This window comes from Camelina sativa, chromosome 9, assembly GCF_030686135.1.
Source record: "Camelina sativa cultivar CO46 ecotype springtype chromosome 9, ASM3068613v1".
In the NCBI taxonomy this organism is placed as follows: Eukaryota; Viridiplantae; Streptophyta; class Magnoliopsida; order Brassicales; family Brassicaceae; genus Camelina; species Camelina sativa.
Window position 1 is genome coordinate 6,637,977 of NC_141888.1, and position 16,608 is coordinate 6,654,584.

At 34.3% G+C, this 16,608-nt stretch overlaps 5 non-coding genes and 3 pseudogenes across 6 annotated transcripts; 7 read left to right on the forward strand and 1 right to left on the reverse strand.

Annotated features, from left to right (window-relative positions):
- Window positions 1–131: 131 nt before the first annotated feature.
- LOC104710628 (PWWP domain-containing protein 6 pseudogene) lies at window positions 132–2,736 on the forward strand (annotated as a pseudogene). The gene is made up of 2 exons (XR_015566853.1): window positions 132–366; window positions 526–2,736. The product of XR_015566853.1 is annotated as a PWWP domain-containing protein 6 pseudogene (transcript).
- A 362-nt stretch (window positions 2,737–3,098) lies between these two features.
- On the forward strand, window positions 3,099–3,192 carry LOC147937818 (small nucleolar RNA snoR1). Its single transcript, XR_015567709.1, has one exon. It is a non-coding gene; the product is annotated as a small nucleolar RNA snoR1 (small nucleolar RNA).
- Window positions 3,193–3,267: 75 nt separating this feature from the next.
- On the forward strand, window positions 3,268–3,355 carry LOC147937819 (small nucleolar RNA snoR8a). The gene has a single exon (XR_015567725.1). It is a non-coding gene; the product is annotated as a small nucleolar RNA snoR8a (small nucleolar RNA).
- Window positions 3,356–3,595: 240 nt separating this feature from the next.
- LOC147937820 (small nucleolar RNA snoR1) lies at window positions 3,596–3,689 on the forward strand. Its single transcript, XR_015567710.1, has one exon. It is a non-coding gene; the product is annotated as a small nucleolar RNA snoR1 (small nucleolar RNA).
- Window positions 3,690–3,762: 73 nt separating this feature from the next.
- On the forward strand, window positions 3,763–3,851 carry LOC147937821 (small nucleolar RNA snoR8a). The gene has a single exon (XR_015567726.1). It is a non-coding gene; the product is annotated as a small nucleolar RNA snoR8a (small nucleolar RNA).
- Window positions 3,852–4,713: 862 nt separating this feature from the next.
- Window positions 4,714–12,753, reverse strand: LOC109126371 (putative disease resistance protein RPP1; annotated as a pseudogene).
- Window positions 12,754–14,756: 2,003 nt separating this feature from the next.
- Window positions 14,757–14,849, forward strand: LOC147937822 (small nucleolar RNA snoR1). Its single transcript, XR_015567711.1, has one exon. It is a non-coding gene; the product is annotated as a small nucleolar RNA snoR1 (small nucleolar RNA).
- A 60-nt stretch (window positions 14,850–14,909) lies between these two features.
- Window positions 14,910–14,982, forward strand: LOC147937823 (small nucleolar RNA snoR8a; annotated as a pseudogene).
- Window positions 14,983–16,608: the final 1,626 nt, after the last annotated feature.

A 16,608-nucleotide genomic window follows, 5' to 3' on the forward strand; every position in this document is an offset into this window, starting at 1 on the left:
AGACAGACGTCACAGAACAGAGTTTGTGAGGAATATGGTTTTGGCATGAAAATTTGATCTTTTAATCCCAAAATCTAATCGCAAAAATCGGATCGAGAAAAACAAATTAAGAGAGATGACTTGATGATGTTATAAAACATGAGTTTGACATGTTATTAAACGTATGATAAACGAATGTCGAAAACGAATATTAGATGATTATCAGAAAAAAGTACATAATCAAATCAAAAGCCTTAATTAATCACACAAAAGTCTAAACCTTTATTATTCTTGAGAGGACCAAAAAAAAAAAAAAAACGAAAACTTTACGCCGCAGGAAACGAGGAAGACGGTGTTGTTTCTAGATTCGCTGCTTCTTCTTCTCAGGTGATTTTGTTTTTTCTTAATTCTTTTCTTCGAAAAGGTGTAAACTTTAACGTGTTTTTCTCGTGAAGATATTAAAAAACCCTTCTTTTCAATTGGTCTGGTACTCGTAGGTTTTATGTTTGGGGTTTTGCTAATCATTGTTGTTGTCTGAATGTCTAGAGAATAGAGAAGATAATCTTCTGGTTCGATGGGGAATATGCTAACGGCTGGTTCTAGGGTTTCTGAAAACAAAGAACGAGGTGGTGATTCTGATAAGCAATTGAAGGAGGAAGATGATGTTAAGATGGAGGATGTTAACGACGACGACGACGACTCTGAACGAATCGAAGATAATGTGATGAGTGAGGTTTCATCTTTGAGAGATAATTTTGAAGAAATAGAGGTATTAGAAAACGGGTTCCATGTGGGAGATTTTGTGTGGGGAGAAGGAGTCAATGGTCAACGATGGTGGCCAGGTCAGATTTATGATTCTTCACATGCTTCAGACTTGGCTTTGAAGACAATGCAAAAGGGTAGATTACTTGTGGCTTATTTTGGAGATGGGAGCTTTGCTTGGTGTAATCCATTGGAGTTGAAACCGTTTCTTGAGAATTTCAATGAGTTTTCGAAGATGAGTGGTTCTAGAGGGTTTATCAGTGCTGTGGAAGAAGCTGTGAGGGAGATTGGTGAACATGTTGAGCAGTTTTTGGTTTGTGATGATGAGGCGGCAGCTCTGGTTAGTTCTGTAGCTGTGAATTCTGGAGTTAAGGATGGTGTTGTTGTGCCTGATGTTAGAAGAGAGATTGTATCCTCTTTGGTTCTTGAAAATCATGGTGTTGTTCTTGATGATGTGAAAGGCCTTGCGAAGACGGTTAGTTATAGTGATTTGTTAGAGTTTGAGGTTTTGAAGAGGAAAATATCAGCGTTTTATCGGTGTAAAGGAAGATTTGATTTAGCTAAGTATGATGAACATCAATATATCATAGGACTTGAAGACAAAGAGGAGGATGAGTCTTTCCAGCTGAGACCATTGAGAAAGTGTTCAGGGTTTGTTAGGAAAAATAGGAAATGTGGTGATGTAGCAACCACTGGCTCGACTACCCGGCGGTGGAGAAGACTGAGTGAAGTTTCGAAGGTTGAAAACGCTGAGGAAGAACTTAGTAATGGGAAGAGTTTGTCGTCGAGGAAGAGAAAGAGCCAAAAGGGTGTTGTTAATGATAGTAATGATGATGAGGAGATTGTGAAAAGAGTAGAGTCAAATGACTCAAACCATCTAGAAGAGAGTGAGAGGAAAGATGATGGTTCAGGTATCGAAATTGATGTTAATTTAGTAACTCCATTGGCTTCACTCAGCAAAAGGCTCAAGATTGATGTTTCGTCAAGTGTTGAAAGGAACAATGACAATGGCGAGACTTTACTGCAGACAGGTAAAAGACAGAGGAAGAAAAGCAAGTATCTTTCGCCTGAATACATGACAGACTTTAGTTGCAGAGCGAGGAAGAGCAATTTAGAATCAGCAGAGCGAGTGACGCCTGAAAAAGCCGTTGATATTGTGAAATTGGGAGATACGGCAGAGGAAATGCTGGATCTAATTCGAGGAGTGGCTCTCAGTACAAAATATCCAGAAGACTATACTAGCTCATGTGACATGGTGAGAGAGTTTGTGTCCATGTATCGAAGCTTTACATATCATAAAGGGGCCATTCACGAGAGGAACCTTTCAGATGGAGAGAATCAGCCTGAAGTAATGGATGAGAAAGAGCAAACGAGAGATGAACCGAATGAGAAGCAAGTTTCAGGTGTTGAGCTATTTATTAAGACTGATCTTGGCTCTAGTCTGCCTTCAAAAGATGATTTGATCAAAACATATAAAAAGTTTGGTCCTTTGGACATGGAGAGAAGCTGTATCTTGGACAATAACTCAACCGCAGTCATTGCATTCTTGAATGTATCTGATGGAGAAGAAGCTTTTTTCAAGACAAAAGAGAAATACCCATTTGCTGCTACTTCCACCGTTACGTTCAAGCTCAAGTATTCATCTTCTGCTTTATCATCGCCTGAAACCACTAATGAGAAGACGGAAACCGAAACAACAAAGGGCGTAACGGAAATCGAGTGTTTGAAAGAGAAGCTTGAAGAGATAAGATCATTGCTGGATCAATCAGAGGGAATGATTACAGAAGAAGTGAAGATGAAGCTTCAAGACGAATCAAGAAACTTGCTTGACAAGGTAAGCAAGATGATTATTGTTCGTTCGTCTTAAATTAGTTTTGATTGAAGAAGACTTTTTTAGCTTTTACTAGGAGACAGAAAGTTCCAAAACCCTGAGACTATTTTGCATATGCAAAGAACAAATGGAGAGAAAAAGTGAAAATTTCCATTCCCTTAAAATCATTTGGTTATTTTCTAGGCCCAATGGGCCTCTGATCTGAGTCTCTCTCTAAAATATCTGATTTTTTTTTTTTTTTTTTGCCGGCGGAGTAGTTAAGAATTTAACCTAAGTAGTGAACCGCTAAACGACTCCGAGGGTTACTTAGTAGTACTTTAATGGGCCTTTATTGAATAAGCCCATTATTTTTCTATTTATAAATACCGTACAAGGTTCGTCTTTTTCAACATCACCACTGACCTAAAACTAAAACCCTAATTCTTGTGCATCTCTCTCCGCCGCTTCTTTGTTTTTGCTCTTGCTGATTAGTTTTAGGGTCTCTGTGAATGTTTTTTTTACATTAGTTAGTGTTTGGTTGGTATATGGCGAGGATGATCAATGCTTAAATTTCTGACACCTCTTGTATGAGAAGAGTTTGATAGCCTCTTCTTTGAGCATATTATGCAATACTCTGAGCCTTCCCACCAAATCTGTCTTCTTTATTTTTTTTTTTTGTTTTTTTTTTTTTGTTTTATTGGATCTGAATTGGGTTGTTGAGTGCAGTGATTGTAAAAGTAATTCCTCGTACTGAAAGCCATTGGCTTGATAGACTCACATTACACCCATAGAATATGAGCACTCAACAACCCTTTTCATCAAAATTGTTTTTTTTTTTTCTTTTTCACTTTGGTTATTTGGTTAGGAATCTGTTGGCAGTGGAATGTTATGGTCTCTGGTATGCTGTGGAATAATTTAGCTCTGTTTGTTTTGGTTTGTTGCTAGAGTATGGTTTCAATTTCATTTGTCAATGCCCATTTGATAGACTGGTTGTAACAAATCTTGTGTTTTTTTTGTTTGTTTTTTTTTGATAGTAATGGTTATGGCGAGGATGATTAATGCTTAAATTTCTGACACCTCTTGTATGAGAAGAGTTTGATAGCCTCTTCTTTGAGCACATTATGCAATACTCTGAGCCGTCCGTTACATGTTCTTTGATTTTCTTTGATACGTTTTGTTTTGTAGAAGACAAGTTGGTTCTGAATTGGGGGTTGGTTGCGATGATTGTAAAAGTAATTCCTCGTACTGATAGCCATAATGGCCTGATAGACTCACATTACACCCATAGAATATGAGCGCCCGCCCTCTTTTTGTTTTGTAAATCCATTTTCACAGTTATTTTTTCTGGTGAGGAAGGATGTTCCTATACTGTAGCAAGTAAATCTTTGAATGTATAACAAATACGGTGCTCCCTCCACCAGCTCAATCAAATTAGCTATTTACAATGATGGGATTGGTAGACTTGGCGGACCATATAGAGCCTGAGAAGGTGTTATTCTTGTTGGAACATCTACTTTTTAGTTTTGATGAATGTATGGTAGAGGTCTTAGAGTAGGACCTCACTGTTTGGTCAATGTTGAAACAAGTTATTTGGTGTGCGGTTGGCATAGTCACTGATAACTACTATATGGCATAGTCAAATTCGATTATGGAAAGTGTGCTGTTGTTTTAATTTTATCTGAAATGTTCTCCTCTTTCATGACACTTGTTCTTTTATTTCTTTTGGGATTCTTATCCACCATAATCATCATGCATTTGCTTAAACCTTTTTTTTTTTGTGCTGATCAAAGAAATCAAATCTTTCGGTCTCATTATTTCCAATGTCGTTGTACTGTAACATTTCATAAACTAAGCAAAGTCATACAAATAGTCTTCTCTAAAGTCAACCAATACTGTTTGATTCTTTTCTAGAAAGTAGAAACCGCTGTAACACGAGATTTCTATCTTCTTCTCTCGCACGTAAGTTTATTGATTTCGGAGTTGCATTTTCTGCTGTGAAAAAAAAATGTAACAAAACTAGCAATAATGCAACGATGTCTGTATATATCATCTTCGTAAATAAAAGTCTACATCAAATTTCTCCAAATAATTTCAAGAAACAAAAAAATATTAAAGTAACTAGGCTACTAGCACACTTTTTGTTAAGTGATTTGACTTCATTTTCAAAATGGATCAATATTATCAATCCACTCCTCCTTGGTCATTCCTCGGAAGTAGGAACCCATAATCTTTTAGTCTCAAAGGAAGTTTACCGGCAATATTCAAAACTTTCTTTGCAAGATCCTCAAAACCATCTTTAGGAAACTTTTGGCTAAAAGTAGCCATACAAAATATTTGCAGAGCTTCATGATCTGAAGGCAAAGAGCCACTCTATAACTATAACTGATCCTATGTTCGTCCAAAAGTTTTCTATCTTGCACTGCGAGGATAACCCTGCTTCCAGGACCAAACCACTGAGTTTCCTTCAGTATATCATCCAAGTCTACCAAACCTATCAATGCTATCAATAACCACAAGCACTTTCTTGAGTTTCAACCTCTCTCGTTCAGCTTCTAGATTAAAAAAACTTCGCTATCATTCTGATCTGTTAGTAGAGATATAAACTCCGCATTGGGTCTTGTATAAAGCGGTTTGATATTCTTGACATAGACACTCACCTGGAATTCGTTAGAGAGTTGGTCAAACAGAAATCTTGTAATTGTGCTTTTACCAATCCCGGGAAGACCCCAAATCCCTATTATCCTCACTTCATCCAAATCTAGGCTTAACAACTGACTCGTCTTTTCCATATGAGCTCTCATCCCAACTAAGTCGTTGACACCAATTGATCTCATGGAAAGAGTCAGTTTTCTTGAAACATCAGTGGCTATATTCTCGATCATGGCTGCTTCAGTATTCCTGGATATATCAAATGCATGCAGCGCATCAAGCAACGGTCAAAAATAACATGTTACGTTTGACATGCAAAAAGTGCTTTTCTTTGCCTTAATACTGTTTACAATTAAGCTACAAGATGTTAGAAATTTTTGTAGGAACAGTGTCGCATTAACCAAGAATAATACCATCTTATAGTTAATAAGAATGTATATAATCTCAACGTAAATGTTGAAAAAGTTTGATATCTCGTGATAATGATTTAGATAGTTTTCTGAGGGTATATAAGAGCCATTGACCACTTTATTCATTATGAATTGGGTAAACCAATTTATAGTCATGCATGCTTCCTCACATTGTACTAGAGCTAAGTAAACCCGAACAAGTCGATCTAACTGAGGCAGAAAACAAAACAATCAGTCCGGAATATATAAACCAAAGAATCATTTAAATTAGGAAAGTATAATTAGGATCATAATTAAAGGACCAACAATAGTTTATAAGAAACATTGGTCAGTCCACTCATTCCCAATTAGGATTTAGTTGGGGGTGCTCATGATTCCTCATAGAATCCACATATTGATTTTTCTTAGAAAATATGTATGCCCTTAAACTGAAGAAAAAGACTAACCAGTTGCTTGAGTGGTAACCAGCAATTGTGGCTACTTCTGCCAAAGCTGTTCTCCACCTCCTAATTTCCTCCTTTGTTTTACCGCCACAAGTTCTTCTAAAAACATTCCCAAAATCTCCGGTTTGGTTACGTACATCAGAAGGATCCACTTTGTAAAAAATGGCTATCACTATTTGACCTAACTCTCGCCTGCATTTCATAATCTCAACCAATTCATCAAGACACCATTTTGAAGAAGCGTAGTTTCTCGAGAACAAGACGACCGCGATTTTAGATCCTCTAATCGCTCTTGTAAGTTGAAACGAGATGGATTCTCTGTAAGTGTAATTTACATGAACCCTAAGATCTTTAAGCAACATGATTAATCACATGACAGAATTATAAAGGAGGGTTAGCGGAGTACCTCCTCCGTTCGTTGTAGTAGAGATTCCTTGATGAACAGCTTCCTGATATCCTGATCTTCTAGTTAGGTGATTAGGTTTCTCTCCCCTTGCCTATGAACTTATTTTCTTATGTGTTGTCTCTCTGAGATTTATTTGGGATGCCTTTATGATGGACTAAAGGCATATATTTATAGGCGGAGAGAGGACCTAATTCCTCTTTAGGGTTTCCTTAAGATTTAATCTCAACCGTCCATCAAAGTAGAGATTGATTAGGAAAAACTCCTTTGTTACCAATTTAATTGGTTACCAAATATATTAAGAATAACATTAGTCCATAGAAAACTGATGACTATAAGACCACATAATAGGGAAAAGGAAATATTCCTTACAGTCTCCCACTTGGTCGTTAGTAAATCCATTAATGTTTTCTTTTAGGAATCATAAGGCCGGCATAATATGTTATAATTTAATTTCTTTCATTTGGTCATCATAAGTGTCTTGACTAATCAAGTAATCAATGGGAGTCATGGCGGTTGCATATCATTCAACAACATGATCCCTTCCACGTACTACTACATTGACTACCTTCTTAGCTAAACCATAACATAAGTAGGAGTTATCATAATGGTCCTTTTAATGTCTTTAAATAAAGACTTATTCTGTTATCATAGATCCAACAACAAATAATGTTTGTGCACATTGGAACAGAATATAAAAGATGTAAAAGTCATAAGAGAGCTCAATTAAATGTCAAAATATAGGCCAATCAAGCAGACAACATAATTAGGAACTTTCCTCAAGACTTATACTTTTAGCATGCATGTTAAAAGTCATTAGAGGTAACCCTTTCATAATTAAGTCTGCAACTTTAACTTCATTGCCTATATATTAATTAACATACATTTCTCTTTTGACATATTGCTTTAATTTAATGACATATATAACCTTAATGTCCATATACTTGGATCCTTCATATATCATGTCATACTTGTATAAAAGAAATTACATCTTTGATTGTCACATAAAGAGTTAAACACTTGTTAACAATACTCAAGTGGTCTCAAACTCAAAGACATTTACGTAATTATACTTTCTTAATATAAACCTCATTATATGTCACATACTCACCCTCTAAAGTAGATTTATAAAGAAACTTCAACTGCAGGCTTTTACATAATATGACACCTCTATTAATGAGATACACATAGCCGGAATTGTAGTATCTTAAATCAAAATATCCACCAAATATTGAGTTAGAAACTTCAACCATCTGTGGATGTGTTGATTTTCTATTTGTGAACATGTATTCACTTGTTTCCTTTAGGTATCTCAAAACATTTGTTTACAAATAACAATATTAGAAGAACACATCATCTTGCTAACTCTCTCAAGAACTTTATCAATATAAGTTTTTTGAGAAAATCTTAATTCCAAGTGATCTATCATGGATAAGTTTATTTCCATCACATAGGAAATCTCATTGATAACTTTCGTATAAAAGTTCTCGAATGGCTAGCTCTTAGTCTCAATAATGGACTTAAGATCACTTTAGACAATAAGATGTCATACAATACCATATATATGAACTTACTCCCACTGATCTTGAGGTACATATTTGGTAAAATAAAATGTTTTCTTTGAAACCGAATTATGTAATGGTTTCATCAAACTTTAGATACCATTGACTCAAGATAAGTTCATAAGTGAATTCTTTAGTTTGCAGACCATGCATTCACAAGTTTCGGTTATGAAACTTTCAGGTTGACTTTCATAGACTTTCTCTGATAAGTCTCCATTAAAAACCAATTTTAACAGCCATCTGTTGTAACTCATGTCATATTGAGCTACTAATTAATGCCATGAAAATTCTAAGAGAATCTTTCCTTGACACAGGGAAAAGGTCTCATTATAATTGACACCTTCTTTATGATTAAAACCTTTTGCTATAAGTCTAACTTTATATCGTTCAATTTTGCTATTAACAGTCGGTTTTGGTCTTAAAGATCCACTTACTACCGACTGTTTTGTGTCCTTCCCCCAATTGAGCGACATCAAAGACTTCATTTTCAGCCAAAGAGTTTATTTTATCCTTCATGACATCAATCCATTTATTAGAATTAACATCTTTAATGGTTTGTGAATAAGAAACCGGGTTTTTAATTAATATTCAATTCTCCAGATTCTACTTTATAAAGCACATAGTCATCGGAAATAGCAGATATCCTCGTAAAGATATATCTACTTAATGCTTGTTCCTCTTGTGCTTTATTATCATCATTAGCGATGTTTTCTTCATGGAGTGGATGATTTCCAGTAATATTCAGAAATAAGGGCAAATAAATTTAACCCGATCCTAAATTTCTGAATGAACACATCTTGAACTTTATCACTCCCACTAATCTCGCCATTCTTATAGAATCTAGTATTATCGGTTTCCATTATTCTTATAATATGGGTTGGACAATAAAATTTATATCCTTTGGACTTCTCAGGATAACCAATAAAGTGACCACTGATCGTTCTGAAATCCAATTTCTTTTCATGTGGATTATAAATTCTTGCTTAAGACTAGATTTCCAGCCTTTTATAGTTCAAAATGAGTATTTTGAACTGCTTTGCTAGAAACTATGTTCAAGACATAGACTGCAGTACATAATGCGTCCATCCACAAGGATATAGATAAGTAACCCTGACTCATCATGGATATAACCATTCCCATATAAGTACAATTATGCCTTTCAGCTACACCGTTCTGCCATGGAGAACCAGACGTTGTGTACAGAGTAACAATTCCTAAATTTTAGAGAATTTTGGCAAAAGTTACAGAATGTTGTTCTGTTTCATTATATCTACCAAAAATTCACCTCTATCTAACATTATGATTTTCACTATTCTATCTAATTGCCTCTCTACATCAGTAATGAATACTTGTACAGCATCCACATATTGAGACTTTTCCATGCAAATAGATAGAGATAACAATAACGTGAATCATCATCAATAAAGGTAATGAAATATTTTTTACCTCTAAAAGAAGGAACATCAAAAGGTCCACAAATATATGTATGTATGATTTGAATAAGCTGTGTACTTCTTGTGACTTCTTTCTTAGTGTGTTTAGTTTGCTTACCCTTAATGCAATCTATATACTCTTTATAGTTGGTAAAATCAAGATTCAGAATGACTTCATCTTTTACCAATCTTTTAATTCATTTGCTGGAAATATGTTCCAACCTTTTATGCCACAAGAAATATGAGTCTTTAGAACATGTTTTGCTTTTAATTTCATTATTGTCATGCAGGATGAGATGTGTTTCATAATCATAACGTTGATCAGTCAAACCTAAAGACCATCAACTAATTTTCCATAACCAACTCGAATAGAGTTCTGAAATATATGAAACAACTATCTCAATAAGCCAATCAAGTTTACTTACTGAAACTGAATAATAGAAAATATATGAAATATCTGAATAAATTCAGATAAAATCCAGTATTCATAATGAGACAAAATTGCCAATATTTTCAACTAGCATATTGTCTCTGTTTCCATTATAAGTAGTTTCACTTAAGTTGATTGTCTTAGTCATAAGAAATTTCTGCATAGCACTTGAGACATGTATAATTGCACCGATTATCAATCCACTAAAATTTAAGAAGAAGCATAAGCAACATTAGGTTTGAAAATCCTTACGAAATCTATGTGATTAGCTTTCTTTTCAAACAATCTTTTCTTTAAAGGTATTCTTTATGAAAGTGTATAACTTTCTGCAAGGTTCTGCATAAGTATCTTTCTTTCCCAGAATCTTCTTATTAATTGGATCATGGTCAATAGTTTTTGGGTGGTGCTCTTTCATGACTTAATGTCTTTCCCAACTTAAGGTACAGCTCCATCAATATAATGGTAACTTTAATACCTTCATAATCAAGCATGACCTCTTCTAGTACCAATTGTTAACCAATTCATTTAACATCTAAGTTTCATTAATGATGTTGAAATAAATATGGAATGGTCTATAATGAGGAGGTGGTATATTTAGGATAATTTGGACAAATTTAATCATCCACACTAATTCCTAAATTATCCAACTTATCTAAAGGTTAGTCATTGCAATGCAAATATCATGCATATAAATTTATACCATTATATTTCATAATTATGAGATTTGCCATAAGTTTTCCCAACAAGGGATTGTTTGCAGTCTCAAATTGTTCTTCTATAACTTTTAGTTTATCCATAGTTTAAACAACTATTGAAATAAACATTTAATATTGCTAAAAGTTATCATAATTATTAACATTATACTTAAGTTGTTTTTATTTCTTTTATGGAGAAACTTTTCATCCTCAATACTAGATTTCGTTATAAAATTTAGTTTCTCGTAATGAGTTACTAAATCCATATCAATATTCTTAAAATGAACTCAACTTTTCCATTACATTATGGGAAATTGGTTCATAAAGGATTGAAAGATCCAGAAAAACTGCTCTAATTTTAGAGATACAACAAGTTTTATTAGGTTTTAAAACATAATCAACACAAAATTTAAATATTGAATAAACATGAAAAGAAATTATGATGTTTCTGTGGGATAACAACATAATCTCAATAAAATCATGATATTCACAAAACGTTATTGAGTAATGTATTGGATTAATTAGATAAGTTATCTGTGGATATCCTTAATCTACACAAATACAAAACCTCATTATTCATTGATTATATCTAAAGTTTATAATCTACCTGTGGGTAACTAATTATCAAAGATATATCAACAAAATAGTTTCTATGTGTAAATCATTATAAGGTAAGGTCACTGTGGTGATATCCAAACCTTAACTATACACTTTTATAGAAACCAGATTTCTGCACGGATTATGTTCAAATCGTTTTTGCAAAAATTTATTATGCACATAATAATTTTGCACGAATTATGCACAAAATAATTATGTACGAATTATCATAGAATGATACTGCACGATTTATGCACAGAAGAATTCTATTTGAACTTTCATATGCAAAAACAATTCACATACATACGAATTTTGCACACCCTAATCATGCACATATATATGTTTGTGATATATCTTAATTCACAAACACTCGGGTTTTGCACACACAAATTTCATTATGGACTATCTTCTCTGGTAACATCTTAATTTAGAGATGTCCAGTTTGTGTATAAACATTTATCTGTAAGAAAATTAATTTACAGAGACCCGAATTATGTACAAAATTTTATCTGCAAAATTTTCATTCGCGTATATCCGAATTATGCACAAACTTTTATCTGCGAAAAATTTCATTCGCATATACCCGAATTATGCACAAACTCTAATCTGAGAAAAATTTAATTCACAAACCCGAGTTATGTACGCCCGGATTTTGCACGGACTTTCGAGAAACCCGAATTATGCACGAATTTTCAAACATAGATTTATATATTCATATCTATAAGTTTATCATACTAAAATCCGAATTATGCACGAAAATTTTCAGATCTATAATTCTATCATACTTAATGAATTAACCATATGCTAATAACCATGCTCTGCTACCACATGTAAGTGTAATTTACATGAACCCTAAGATCTTTAAGCAACATGATTAATCACATGACAGAATTATAAAGGAGGGTTAGCGGAGTACCTCCTCCGTTCGTTGTAGTAGAGATTCCTTGATGAACAGCTTCCTGATATCCTGATCTTCTAGTTAGGTGATTAGGTTTCTCTTCCCTTGCCTATGAACTTATTTTCTTATGTGTTGTCTCTCTGAGATTTATTTGGGATGCCTTTATGATGGACTAAAGGCATATATTTATAGGCGGAGAGAGGACCTAATTCCTCTTTAGGGTTTCCTTAAGATTTAATCTCAACCGTCCATCAAAGTAGAGATTGATTAGGAAAAACTCCTTTGTTACCAATTTAATTGGTTACCAAATATATTAAGAATAACATTATTCCATAGAAAACTGATGACTATAAGACCACATAATAGGGAAAAGGAAATATTCCTTACATTCTCCTCTCTCCATCTCATAGTCATTGAATTGCCTTATTCCTTTTCTTTCAAAACCCTTTTGAACGTGACTTAGAAATTCTTTGCGGACATCTTCTCCATGGAAGCTCGGAAAAACATCATGGATCCAGTTGCGAGACAAAGAAGATGGAGGTAATGAAAGACTTAACGGAGAAGACAAATCAAGATCTTTGTTATCTTGATAGAATATGAATTTTCCATAAAGCACGAGGAAGCCTATTGCAGCAACAACAATGGTTAGTAAAAAGGAAGAATCCATTAGTGTCGTGGGGAGAAAGATCAAGAACCTATACGGAGGATTGATAGACTCCAAAATGTATTGACTCTGGACGTTGACTTTGAAACCTTTGCGAATTATTACATCGCTGTCCCAGTTTGGTTTATTTTTGGATTCACCGTATTTTGAACAAGTCGTGATTGTCATTTCTTTGGAACAAGGAATGTTTATTAGGTATTGGAGTCGGGGTCAATGTCGTTTGTGGGTCAAACATGGTTTTCTCTAGTTATAAGTTTATAACTAGGTTTGTACCGCGAGAGAAATTTGTCGTTATTTTATTTTGAATAATTATTTTTATTTTATTTGGTTTCTACATTTCCAATTATTCAATATTGTGTATTAATTAATCATTTTATCTGGACCTATGCTATAAACGAAACAATAATTTTGTTTTCCTATGTTTTATATAGTTTAATTATTACTTAAAAATGTGTTTATTTTTTACATTTGTTATCAGATAATAAATATTGGATTTTTGTTTTGTTTTGTAGAATAATATATAGATATATGGTAGATTAATGTGTTTTTATTTGGCATTTTTGTTTGGCATTTTTAATGGATTTTTATTTGGCATTAACAAATTAAACATTTTTGTTTGGATTTTTTTTTTTATCAATTATTAGTTGTTGGAAAAGTAAGAATGTGTTAATATGTACCTTGGCCAGAACTTCATAGGCATATATATATATATATATATATAATGTTTTGTAGTTCATAAAATAAATATGGATATAATTTTAAATTAATTAATTCCAAATTATGGTTACATATATAATATAGAAAATAAATTAATAGTTTTTATATTGGTTTAATGGTTCAACCCGGCTATGCTAGGCAGAGATTTAAAGATTCTTAACTCGAGAAAAACATCTTATGAAATCTGCATGAGTAAATAGTATGTCCACATCGACCTACAAACATTTTACTAAATCACTTTTCTAATACTGTTTTAATGGTATCACTTTTTATAATTTATTAAATGTATTTAAAGCCGGCTACAGACATATTGGAAGAAGAGCACAATCAACAATTTTTAGAACCGGCTCTTGAAAATATTGATTTGTGGCAACCTCCTCCGGTTGGCTGGCTCAAATGTAACATTCGTACATCCTGGTCTAAAAGGAAATTGTTAGCAGGAGGGTTATGGGTGTTAAGAGACTCCATAGGGAAGGTGGTGTTGCACAGTAGAAGAGCTTTCGGAAATATGAATTCCAAGCAAGAAGCTCAACTGATCTGCATTTTGTAGCTATTGAAAGTATAATCAGTCACAAAGTGAACAAAGTGGTTTTTGCAACGGAGGATACAACGCTGGTGGGGGCATTGAATCGACCAAAAGCTTAGCCATCTTTCAGGTATCATTCCAGGCAGATTTTATCAGAATTATCCTTGATGTTGGAATGGATTTTGGTGAATGAACTAGGATCAGCTAATAAAGGAGCTAATCTCATTGCAAAGAGTGTGACAGATGAAGGTAGGCTTCATTCTTATGTTGCTGGTGGCCATCCGTTCTGGTTAATAAGTTTGTTCTGCAATGAGAGAGTAGATTTCTCTGTATTTCATTCTTATGAATTCAATGGAGTGTCATTCTTTTGTAAAGTCCATGGATGGGTTTAGTGGGTTTTTATTTGGCCTAGTTAGTTTAGTGATCAGAAATTTTTTTGGGTAAATAGGCTTTGACTTTTCTCAAGTCATCATATGCAATACTTCATATCTATCAATATATATCCAGTTGACAAAAAAATACATTTAAAGCAAAAAAATCTAATATTTATAATACGCCATTTCACTATCCGTATCTGTATCCATTTTTTGGAGCGGATACCGGACACGAATACGAATATCCACGGATAACGGATATTAATCTTAGGCCTACTCGAAAGTGATGTTGAAATCTTTACTGCAATTTCTCTTTAGAGGCCAAATTCATCTCATATCTCTTCTTTGTTGTGTTTTGCTTCTCACTTAGAACACCTTTAGAACACTTATTATTTTGGTTATGTGGCGAGGATGATAAATGCTTATTTTCTGACACCTCTTGTATGAGAAGAGTTTGATAGCCTCTTCTTTGAGCATATTATGCAATACTCTGAGCCTTCCGTTACATTTTTCCATATATTTTGGTTTGTAGAAGACAAGTTGGATCTGAATTGGGGTTGGTTGCGATGATTGTAAAAGTAATTCATCGTACTGATAGCCATAGTGGCCTGATAGACTCACTTTCTCACCCTCTTCTAGTTTGTTTTTCTCAGTTTTTTGTTTCTTCTTTATTTTGTTATCACAAATTTTATTTTGTAAAGCCATTTAACAATGATGTGAAGTCTGGTGAGAAAGTGGTGTTGCTAATTGTGCTTGTGATAAAAAATTTTAGCTTGTAAACTCTATGAACTAAAAGCTTATCCCAATAGTACTTTGATACGATTATTGGGGTTTGATAGTTTATTAGAATTATATAATTAAATGGTTTTATTCCTTTTTAAATTAGATTTAAGGTTTTATACAATTTCCTTTTAATAGGAGAGATAGGTCGGTTTGTAAGGTTCAATATAAAAACTCTCTTATACTAATGAGAATTTTAAACTTTCAACAATTAACCAAATTCTCAAAGAGAGATTTGGGTTGAAGGGAAATTTGCTCTTAATCTCTTGTTCTTAAGTTTAAGCAACAGGTGTGACAACTAGAGCTAAGGCTCATAACAATTTGGTATCAGAGCCAATCGATTCGATGGGAGAAGACAACAACACACAATTTGCGCAGATTTTAAAGATGTTTGAGGACATGAAGTGTGACACTCCGGTTTGTGGAAAGATTTAAAAGAATTGATTTGACCACCTATGTCACCAAAGTTCACTTATCTTTTCGGTCAAGGGTCATGAGAGAACTCTAGAGTTAAGCGTGCTTGAGCTGGAATAGTTTTAGGATGGGTGACCTTCTAGGAAGTGATTGTCGGAACTGTGCGAGTGAGGACAAAACATAGAGAAATATCATGTGGTAAATTGTAGGGACGGTAAACAAGTCTTTAAAGCTTCCCAGACGTAACAAACCGACCGTAAGAAAGGTGGGCCCATGTCAAATCTAAGAGATCAAGAGAATATTGAATCCTTTGTGTTCGACTATGGAAAATCTCAAAGCAACTACAGAGATACAACATGCCACGATGGTTTCTGCTGCAACAGTACTAGATACACTTATTGCCGCACAAGCAGAGGATCGTAAACACTTCAAGGAAAGAGAAGAGAAGTTTCAAAGGGAACATATGTTACTAAAGGAGAGTATTGTAGCAGATCATACCTTACAAGCATCCGTAACACAAAGTGAAGGTATAGAATCGGCTGCAAAAAAAAGGGAAAGCAAACTGTAGGGAGGTTATTAGAAAGTGGAGATGTGCGATTCTCCGCCAACACCAGTCATGAACGCTTGTTGGCAGAAAACAAAACCATGGGACACATGGAAATAAAAATAGCATACACAGGCGGACCTTGGCCAATCCGCTCACTAAGAAACGAACGTGGTCACAGGAGAGAGACAGAGGAGGTGATTGGCCAATTAGGAAGATTGGAACACTACCTGAAGAAGGATATCTACACTATTCAATGGGCGAATATGGCTTACCGGATGGAAAAGGTTAGGAGAGAGGGTATGAACAGAAAGAGGGAGAAAGCAACAAAGCTCTCATCGACACAACACCACCTTCAGAGATGGAGTTTCCACCATATGATGGTACTAATAATGTTGTTGAGTGGTTACAAAAGTGTGATGAGTACTTTGATGATCAAAGAGTTTTCAATGACGATGCGAAGGGTACATCAGGCCACGTTCGTGCTGACGGGATAAGCATATCATTGGAACAACAAC